The following is a 10,479-nucleotide window of genomic DNA, read 5'->3' as shown; positions in this document are numbered from 1 at the left end:
AGCCGAGTCACGTTGGATTCAGTCAGAGATGACTTTGTGGTGCCAGGCTCTCTGAGCCTACAGACTGGTATGAAGCTGTAGCTGACAGAGTCCTTGCTTTGACAACTACTGTTATTATACAGGAGAGGTTGAGGAACACTCATAATGATTGGTATTAGTACTGCTGCAGCAGCATGGGGTATAGACCACAGTGATGACAGGCGACTGGTTCTGTAACACCCCAATCTGGTTTTGGTCTCTGATTAAAGGCAAAGAGAGAGAGCGAGGAGGGAAGGAAAGAGACACAGAGAGAGAGAGGTAGAGAGGGAAAGAGACAGAGGTAGAGAGAGAAGATGAGTAACGGGAGGAAGGCAAGGGGAGAGGGAGATAGATGAGTATTAAAGCCATAAGACAGCAATGTGTTTCTCCCGCTGTGGCTGACCTGCCTGACTGGTAATCTGCTGCTGCTGCCGACGAGAAGCTGGGGCTATGTGTGTGTGTGTGTGTGTGTGTGTGTGTGTGTGTGTGTGTGTGCATGCGTGGCGCAATGATGGAGAGCATTCAGTAGACAAGCATCACACACACACTCACGGACACACACGCACACCCCCCCACCTCCATCCCCAGTCCTGACAGCAGTTAGCCTGACAACAGTTAGCCTGGCAGCAGTTAGCCTGACAGCAGTTAGCCGGCAGCCTCTCAGCCTGGTTAATTGAGGTGATAGACACTCTTGACATTTATCTAAGTGCTGCTGAGAAGATTAACACATCGTTTTTTCCCCTCCTGCATCCCTCATATTAGAGGAGGTCACTATCCCAGGTCTTTATTAATACGCCTATGCAATTGATAAGGCCTTAATTCTGACCCATATCTCCGCTTGATTGAAGTTCCCTTTTAAGAGCCTGATAAATCCCCCTCTCCCTCCCTCTGCTGTTTTGCTGCAAGTTCACCCTCTGGCACTACACTTTCTCCTATCTTCTTCTTCTTACCCCGTTGAAAGTGAACACTGGCTGACATCAGCAGTAAGGTTAATATCTCTCCAGTGTTTTACTAATCCTCCACTATGGATGGTTAATCACCACGGCAACACCTACCGGATATCTCTAATCATCTACCTCTGTATTGGGGGTGTCCATGGCAATAATCAATTAATGAATGATCTTACACACAGTAAGGTTCAATTAGGCCTGCTTTGTCTGGTGGTCCTCTAAGCAGGTCAGTGTTTCAAAGGACGTCTGTAGTCGTAGGGGTAACTGGCACCCTTTCCCTGGAGGCTCTGCCACTGCCTCTTAGTCTGCATTTACACAGGCAACGCAATTCAGATCTTTATTCTACTAATTGGTCTTTTGACCAATCACATCAGATATTGTCATATCAGATCCGAGCTGATCAGAATTGGGCCTGTCTAAATGTAGCCTCTTACTGGTATACTATCTCCTCTGGCCTCTCATTGTGTTCAGTTGTATAGGCCTACCCACAGAGATCCTATCTTTCTTTGTTTCTACATTCCTCTGCAGCATCACAACACTGTCCCAACTGGCTCCTATTATGCCTCGTAATAACCAATTGACTATGTGGTCACAGATGGTCTGATCTCCCTTTCCTCCTCTTTAACTGGGCTGTTAGTGATGGGATCCAGAGATGAGAGGAGCAGACTTTGCAGAACTGTAAACAGTAAACAGTAAATGTTCAACAGTAGCGGTTCAGCTGAGTTGAGTTGTGCCCTGAAGAGAAGGAACTGCAGTGTTATCAGATGGAGATCAGAGCACAGGGATAATTCACTTCTCACATCTGCTGTGATTAGGAAGCAGGAACCAGCCGGCTGATTGGCTGATAGACTGATAAGGATCTGAGAGCTGCTGGGATCCGGAGTTCTCTGGGTTTACTAACGGCCACCACGACGTAGAAACTGATTCTCCCCTCTTCTCCCTGAAGTCATTCACTCCACCTTAAGAATTTTAAAGCATTGGATTGGTCTAGAGACTGTAGATGGAGTACATGAATCAAGTGCTTTTAAATCGTTGAGGGGAAGTGAATGAGTGTAGCAGCAGAGTTGGGCTTCACCCTCAGTCAATGACACTCTGAAGAGTAAACAAAGCAGCTATCAAAGACCAGCCATGTCCCGTTTCTGTCCCGTTTTCATACCACTCAATTATTCTGTATTTTCCTCAGTGAGTTTCTAACTCCTTCAAACGTATAAAAATGTAAAAAGTTCCCATCAAGTAAAAGAATTCTGAAAGATACTGAACATTTATCCAAACCATCTTCAGTGATTTTAAGTGAGTTTATACAATTTAGAGACCTATAATCTAAAATTGAGCATAATGCAATCAGAGTAGATATCTACCGATGCCTTAATTCTAGAGAAAATGACAGCATGCTCTCTGCCCACCATGTCCTAACAGTGTAATTATCATCACCATCAAAACCACCAGTCCAGGTACAGCCTACCATAATCAGAGAGAAGAGTGACGTTGACAACACCATTGTTGTGTGTGTGTGTGTGATACCATTGCTAGTGCCCTCTAGTTCTAAATGTTTCATTCCTCAGATTGTCCTCTCAGAAAAGGGGTAATTATCTTCACTCCCACCTGCTGTCCTGATGAACCTCTTGTTCTCTCTATCCTCCCCTCCTCCCCTGCTTTCCTCCCCTGCTCTCATCTCTCTCTCTCGTCCTCTCTTTCCCCCCCTCCGTCTCCCTGCCCTTTCTATCTCTACCTCTCTTCCTTTCCTCTCTCTCTCCCTTCCTCTATTCAATTCAATTCAATTCAATTCAAGGGGCTTTATTGGCATGGGAAGCACATGTTAACATTGCCAAAGCAAATGAAGTAGATCTATCTCTCTCTTCCCCCTGTGATCACCTATCCTGGTCTCCTGCAGCTGCATCATGTTCTATTGTCTTGGCCACCTGGGGGATGAACTAAAACGTGCCCTAAAATCCTCATTACAGTCATTAACTCACACTGAACACACATACACTCAGCACACACACGCAGCACACACACATCACACATGCCACCCACACACAGACACGCACACACGCACGCACGCACGCACGCACGCACACACACACACACACACACACACACACACACACACACACACACACACACACACACACACAGTACAGTCAGATTCAGAGCTATTAGCACTGTTGCTAAAGCAAAGTGAGATAGATAATGACATCATCAACAACAATAGTAGTAATAATAATAGTGATTAGAGAAAGGAAGCAAATATACTAAATCATTTGCAATAATGTGATAATCAAAAAATAAAAATGTCTGTTTGCGTTTGTGTTTTTCTTTGTGTGTATGTCTTCGTGTGTGCATGCATGTGTGCGTGCGTGTGTCGCACACACACACACACACCTCTATCTGTGAGCTCACTTACACCAGTGGAGGCTCCTCAGAGGAGGAAGGGGAGGACCATGCACCTCAGTGAAATTTCATAAAAATAAAAACAGTGAAACATTAAAAAAGTTATCCTTTTTAGATAAAACTATACCAAATATATTCATATGTCACCAAATAATTGATTAAGATACACTGTTTTGCAATGAAGGTCTACAGTAACTTCAACAGCACTGTCTGGGGTAGCACCATGGTGTAGCTGGAAGACAGATAGCTTCCTCTGGCTACATTGACTTCAATACAAAACCGAGGAGGCTCTTAGGCCTCACCCCCTTCCATAGACATACATGGTAATTATGACCACTTCCGGAGGACGTCCTCCAACCAATCAAAGCTTTTGCAGTATGAACTGACATGTTGTCCATTCAATCATAGAATTAGGATGCTAGTTTGAACCCAGTGATTTGTATTGTTATCGGTGTACTATGTGTTGAGAGGCTTGGTGACATTATTGGATAGAGGTTATGAGTGAAGAGTGATAGTTGAGCATTTTTGGGATATTATTCAATTCAAATTAGTTTTTTCAAATTACAGGAGACAGAGGAGGTATTATATAAATAGTTTTCTTGGTTTTAGAACTTTAGTTTTAAGTCTAGTTAGTCTAATTTATTAAAATTTGCCTTGCTAACTTCAGTAGCCAGCTAACTACCAACATGAGTGTGCAGTTTTCTCCACCAGAATGGTAGAATGGCCAACGCTGCCGAAAATGTTATGGACTTTTTGTTGAAGAACCCCTTTCATTCTCTGGGGTACACGAAAAGGTGGAAATTAAAAGTGACGGTCGACCTCTGCCTGAGTTTCATGAAGAAGGATGAAAAGGTGAGGGCGTTCAATACCAACTGGTATCAAAAGTATAGTTGGTTAACAGGGAGCCTCTCATCAGGCCGCCTGTATTGCTGGCCTTGCCTGCTTTTTGGAAAGTCTGAGCCTTGGTCAAAAGGTGACCTAAAGGTGACAGTGACCTGAATAACATTGCTCATTCAGCTAAACTAAAAAACAAAAGCAGGGCATGCAAGAATTTGATTTTAGAGGACACGACGAGAAGGAGAAGTTCCGTTAACAAGGGCAACTACAAGGAGCTTGCAGAGGTAATTACACGTTACGATGCTTTACTTGCTGAACATATCAAACTTTCCACTGTCTTTTCTGGGATGTCGAAAACAATTGCGAATGATTTGATAGCTTCCATCGCATCATCCTTTAACAGTTAGATTAAAGAGAGGTTGACGCGTGCGCTCAGGTAGGCTTTCCACTTTCCTCCGGTAGTTATTTAGCAAAGATGATAGCACATAATCACTCCAGACAGACACAAGCAAAAACTCATGCCATAAATGTTGCAGCAGCCTAGGCTACACATAAACATTCGAAATATGACATGCTGTATCGGATGAAAACTAGACGATTTTTCAGTCTGGTCATCTGTTAAAAATTGCCCCACCACTCTGGGACCTATTGTGCCACCAGTCTGCTCACAGTTATCAGTTATCGTCAGGTATGTAGTTGATCAGGGCTTTATTCAGGAACGTTTCTTGGGATACTTTAATGTGTCAAGTGGGCGAGATGCGCAGTCTGGGTTTGACTTTATGCATTTTGAGATATCTGAGTTTAAGTTCATAGAGAAACTTGTTGTCCAAACCTATGATGGCGCAGCTGTAATGGAATGTATCTGCTATTTGTATTTACAGCTAAGTCCCCTCCTGTTCCCTGATTAAGAGGTGATGACCTCTCCACTACCATTGTCAACTTTCTCCTGACATGAACTGAAGCCATGTTTCATGTGCCCGCTCATCCACTGGCACATTGAATGTTTCCCCTCCAAGTTCTGTGAGTAACCCTATCAATTTTCTCTCATTACTGTATGTAGAGTCAATCACATACACAAACACAATCACATTATTACACATCAATGATTTTACTCCTGACTTGGACTAACTCATTCTTAGCTCTTTTGTCTAACTGTGTAGTGTGTTGTCATGTAGTTTTTTTCTTCCCTGTCAAATCCTGTCCTACACTGGTCAAGCCTCTGAACACCTCAACTCATGCCTCATACCCTCATTCAATCACTGCTGTGATCCCTTCCCAACACTGTAAGTAGCCCTCTCATTCCCATACCCCATAATATTGTACTATAAATGTCTTTATTAAATGCTTTAGGTTAAAATAATTAGTCTTTGACAATTTTTTAAACACATTTTGTCGTCTCCGTGCATTCCGCGCCTATACCATGGGTCTCCCATCCTCCTCCATTTTTCAAGTCACCCGCCTCCACTGCAACACACACACACACCTCTCACTCAATAAATATATTATTTATTAACATTTTCTGATAGGCTGATTTGCACTTCAACAATGTTGGAGAGTTCTGGTTTTGTCCCTGAGCTAGCAGCACGTCTCCTCCTGACGCAAATGGAAACACAGAACAGACTAATCCCCACCATCACCACTGGAGCTGAAAGGGAGAGTAGGCTGACTGTCTCTGTCTGGATCAGGCTCCCAGCTGACATCCAGCTTGTTGTCCAGACTGAGGTGGGAGACAGTGCAGGTGTAGTTGTGTCTCTCTCTCAGTTCCTCTGTAATGACCTCCAGACTCTTCCTCAGCTAGTACACCCAGTCTCCATTAGGTGGCAGCTGCCCACCTGTCAGCTCCTGTTCTGCTATTGGCTGGCTGTCTCTCAGCAGGGTCAGGTTGGTGTGCCGTGGGTTGAAACCAAACACCAGACAGCTCATCTGGAGCCCTACAGATATTACTTTCTCTATAAGACTCTAAGACGCACTTTACGGATCACAATGTTCTTCACTGTCTGCAGGGATGTCTTCAAACAATGAATGTAAACGGTTACAAATTCCAACTGAAAGCTTTTTTGAAAACAATGTGAAAATAATCTGTTCAGGTTCAGGATCACATTCTTTGTTTGCTCTGCTCTGAAAAGATGGGTGTACTAAACAACTATAGTTCATACTCTTGTCTTAGGATTTATGTACCTCAATGAAAACATGCTACAAACACTGCTACATTACTCCATAACATTATCAGATTGCATAGATAATAGTGTAATATGTTCTTATTGTAAATATGTACACTTACCTGCATTTTCAGTACTGTAAAATGAAATAAAAAACAAGACGAGCAGTCTGCCCATGTCTGTGAGTGTCCATCACTTTTCTAGTAAAGTTTTTAAGCTCTCAAATACGCCTGCTAGACTTTCACTTGCTCTTACCCCAAAAATGTACTTGTATATTGTTGAACAGGTTAATGAACAATGTCATGGGCCAAGTATCTAGTGGAGATAGGGACTGAAACGTATGAACATTGAGAGCTGGTGATGAGGAAGAGAAAGACTGTGTATGTACACACTTCTCCCTCCAACGGTCTGTTGACAGACCACAGATAGGACACTCTGAATGACCTAAAATGATAAATCCCACATTGGTCTTTCACAGTCAGGCCAAGCCAAGCTGGCTAATACTAGGCCTACTATTGAAAAAGATAAAATGAGTCAGAAATTCACAGGTTTCAGAATTTTCCACATTTGTTCAGGTTTTCGTTCTCAAAGTCACACTTTTTGCAACATAAAAACAACAACATTGTATGTTCTAAGTCCATAACAACGCTTAAACCACATCAGGAGTCCACTTTTGAGGTCTGGGAAAATCACAGATTTTTTTTTAGATTAGTTACCCTTTAATTCAAGTGTGCAGGCACCTAGCACTACGGTTTGATTAGCGGCGTAGCACTACTGTTTGATTAGCGGCGTAGCACTACTGCTTAATTAGCAGTGTCTGTAGTACAGGCACCTAGCACTACTATTTGATTAGCAGTGTAGCACTACTGTTTGATTAGCGGCGTAGCACTACTGCTTAATTAGCAGTGTCTGTAGTACAGACACCTAGCACTACTGTTTGATTAGCAGCATAGCACTACTGCTTAATTAGCAGTGTCTATAGTACAGGCACCAAGCACTACTGTTTGATTGGCGGTATTTCTGTAGTACAGGCACCTAGCACTACTGTTTGATTAGCGGCGTAGCACTACTGTTTGATTAGCGGTATTGCTGTAGTACAGGCATCTAGCACTACTGTTTGATTAGCGGTATTTCTGTAGTACAGGCACCTAGCACTACTGTTTGATTAGCGGTATTTCTGTAGTACAGGCACCTAGCACTACTGTTTGATTAGCGGTGTATCACTACTGTTTGATTAGCGGTATTGCTGTAGTACAGGCACCTAGCACTACTGTTTGATTAGCTGTATTTCTGTAGTACAGGCACCTAGCACTACTGTTTGATTAGCGGTGTTTCTGTAGCACATGAGATGGAGTTTTCAAAATAAATGACCACTGGGTTGATGCAAATCATCATAATATAATTATGAAAGGTACAGTTGAAGTTGGAAGTTTACATACACCTTAGCCAAATAGATTTAAACTCAGATTTTCACAATTCCTGACATTTCATTCTAGTAAAAATTCCCTGTCTTAGGTCGGTTAGGATTGCCACTTTATTTTAAGAATGTAAAATGTCAGAGTAATAGTAGAGAGAATTATTTATTTCAGCTTTTATTTCTTTCATCACATTCCCAGTGGGTCAGAAGTTAACATACACTCAATTAGTATTTGTTAGCATTGCCTTTAAATTGTTTAACTTGGGACAAACATTTCGGGTAGTCTTCCACAAGCTTCCCACAATAAGTTGGGTGAATTTTGGCCCATTCCTCCTGACAGAGCTGGTGTAACTGAGTCAGGTTTGTAGGCATCCTTGCTCGCACACGCTTTTTCAGTTCTGCCCACAAATCTTCTATAGGATTGAGGTCAGGGCTTTGTGATGGCCACTCCAATACCTTGACTTTGTTGTCCTTAAGCCATTTTGCCACAACTTTGGAAGTATGCTTGCGGTCATTGTCCATTTTGAAGACTCATTTGAGACCAAGCTTTAACTTCCTAACCGATGTCTTCAGATGTTGCTTCAATATATCCACATCATTTTCCTGCCTCATGATGCCATCTATTTTGTGAAGTGCACCAGTCCCTTCTGCAGCAAAGCACCCCCACAACATGATGCTGCCACCCCCGTGCTTCACGGTTGGGATTGTGTTCTTCGGCTTGTAAGCCTCCCCCTTTTTCATCCAAACATAATGATGGTCATTATGGCCAAACAATTTTATTTTTGTTTCATCAGAACAGAGGACATTTCTCCAAAAAGTACAATCTTTGTCCCCATGTGGAGTTGCAAACCGTAGTCAGGCTTTTTTATGGCGGTGTCACATCCTGACCCTAGTAAGATGTAATTTTCTATAGTAGAGTAGGTCAGGGTGTGACAGGGGGTGTTTTGGGTTTTTCTGTTTTCTATTTCTATGTTTGTGTTCTATGTTTTCTATTTCTATGTTTTTGGGGGGGGGGGGGGGTTGATCTCCAATTGGAGGCAGCTGGTCCTCGTTGCCTCTGATTGGAGATCATATTTAAGTAGGGGTTTTTCTTCCTTGGTTTTTGTGGGTAGTTGTTTTCCGTTTTGTCTATGTACCTGACGGAACTGTTGGCTGTCGTTTTTGTTATTTTGTTTAAGTGTTATCATTAAAAGGAAATATGAGCACTTTACACGCTGCGCCTTGGTCCCCTTTATACAACCCGCGTTACAGGCGGTTTTGGAGCAGTGGCTTCTTCCTTGCTGAGCGGCCGTTCAGGTTATGTCGATATAGGACTCGTTTTACTGTGGATATAGATACTTATATACCTGTATACCTGTCACAAGGTCCTTTGCTGTTGTTCTGGGATTGATTTGCGCTTTTCGCACCAAAGTGCGTTCATCTCTAGGAGACAGAACGCGTCTCCTTCCTGAGCGGTATGACGGCTGTGTGGTCCCATGTTGTTTATACTTGCATACTATTGTTTGTAGAGATGAACGTGGTACCTTCAGGCGTTTGGAAATTGCTCCCAAGGATGAACCAGACTTGTGGAGGTCTACAATTTTGTTTCTGAGGTCTTGGCTGATTTCTTTTGATTTTCCCATGATGTCAAGCAAAGAGGCACTGAGTTTGGAGGTATGCCTTGAAATACATCCACAGGTACACCTCCAATTGACTCAAATTATGTCAATTAGCCTATCAGAAGCTTCTAAAGCCATGACATAATTCTCAGGAATTTTCCAAGCTATTTAAAGGCACAGTCAACTTAGTGTATGTAAACTTCTGACATACTGGAATTGTGATACAGTGAATTATAAGTGAATTAATCTGTCTGTAAACAATTGTGGAAAAATTACTTCTGTCATGCACAAAGTACATGTCCTAACCGACTTGCCAAAACTATAGTTTGTTAACAAGAAGTGTGTGGAGTGGTTGAAAAACTAGTTTTAATGACTCCAGCCTAAGTGTATGTGTGGTCAAGGCCAAAAGTTTTGAGAATGACACAAATGTTAATTTCCACACTTTGCTGCTTCAGTGTGTACTATGGAATACTATGGAAGTACTATGGAGTACTATGGAATACTGAAGCATAATTACAAGCATTTCATAAGTGTCAAAAGCTTTTATTGACAATTACATGAAGTTGATGCAAAGAGTCAATATTTGCAGTGTTGACCCTTCTTTTTCAAGACCTCTGCAATCTGCCATGGCATGCTGTCAATTAACTTCTGGGCCACATCCTGACTGATGGCAGCTCATTCTTGCATAATCAATGCTTGGAGTTTGTCAGAATTTGTGGGTTTTTGTTTGTTCACCGCCTCTTGAGGATTGACCACAAGTTCTCAATGGGTTTAAGGTCTGGGGAGTTTCCTGGCCATGGACCCAAAATATCGATGTTTTGTTCCCCGAGCCACTTAGTTATCACTTTTTCCTTATGGCAAGGTGCTCCATCATGCTGGAAAAGGCATTGTTCGTCACCAAACTGTTCCTGGATGGTTGGGAGAAGTTGCTCTCGGAGGGTGTGTTTGTACCATTCTTTATTCATGGCTGTGTTCTTAGGCAAAATTGTGAGTGAGCCCACTCCCTTGGCTGAGAAGTAACCCCACACATGAATGGTCTCAGGATGCTTTACTGTTGGCATGACACAGGACAAGCTTTTTTCCGGATTCCCCAAACAATCGGAAAAGAG

Source organism: Salmo trutta, chromosome 24, assembly GCF_901001165.1.
Source record: "Salmo trutta chromosome 24, fSalTru1.1, whole genome shotgun sequence".
NCBI lineage: Eukaryota > Metazoa > Chordata > Actinopteri > Salmoniformes > Salmonidae > Salmo > Salmo trutta.
Note: the sequence above shows the minus strand (reverse complement) of the source record.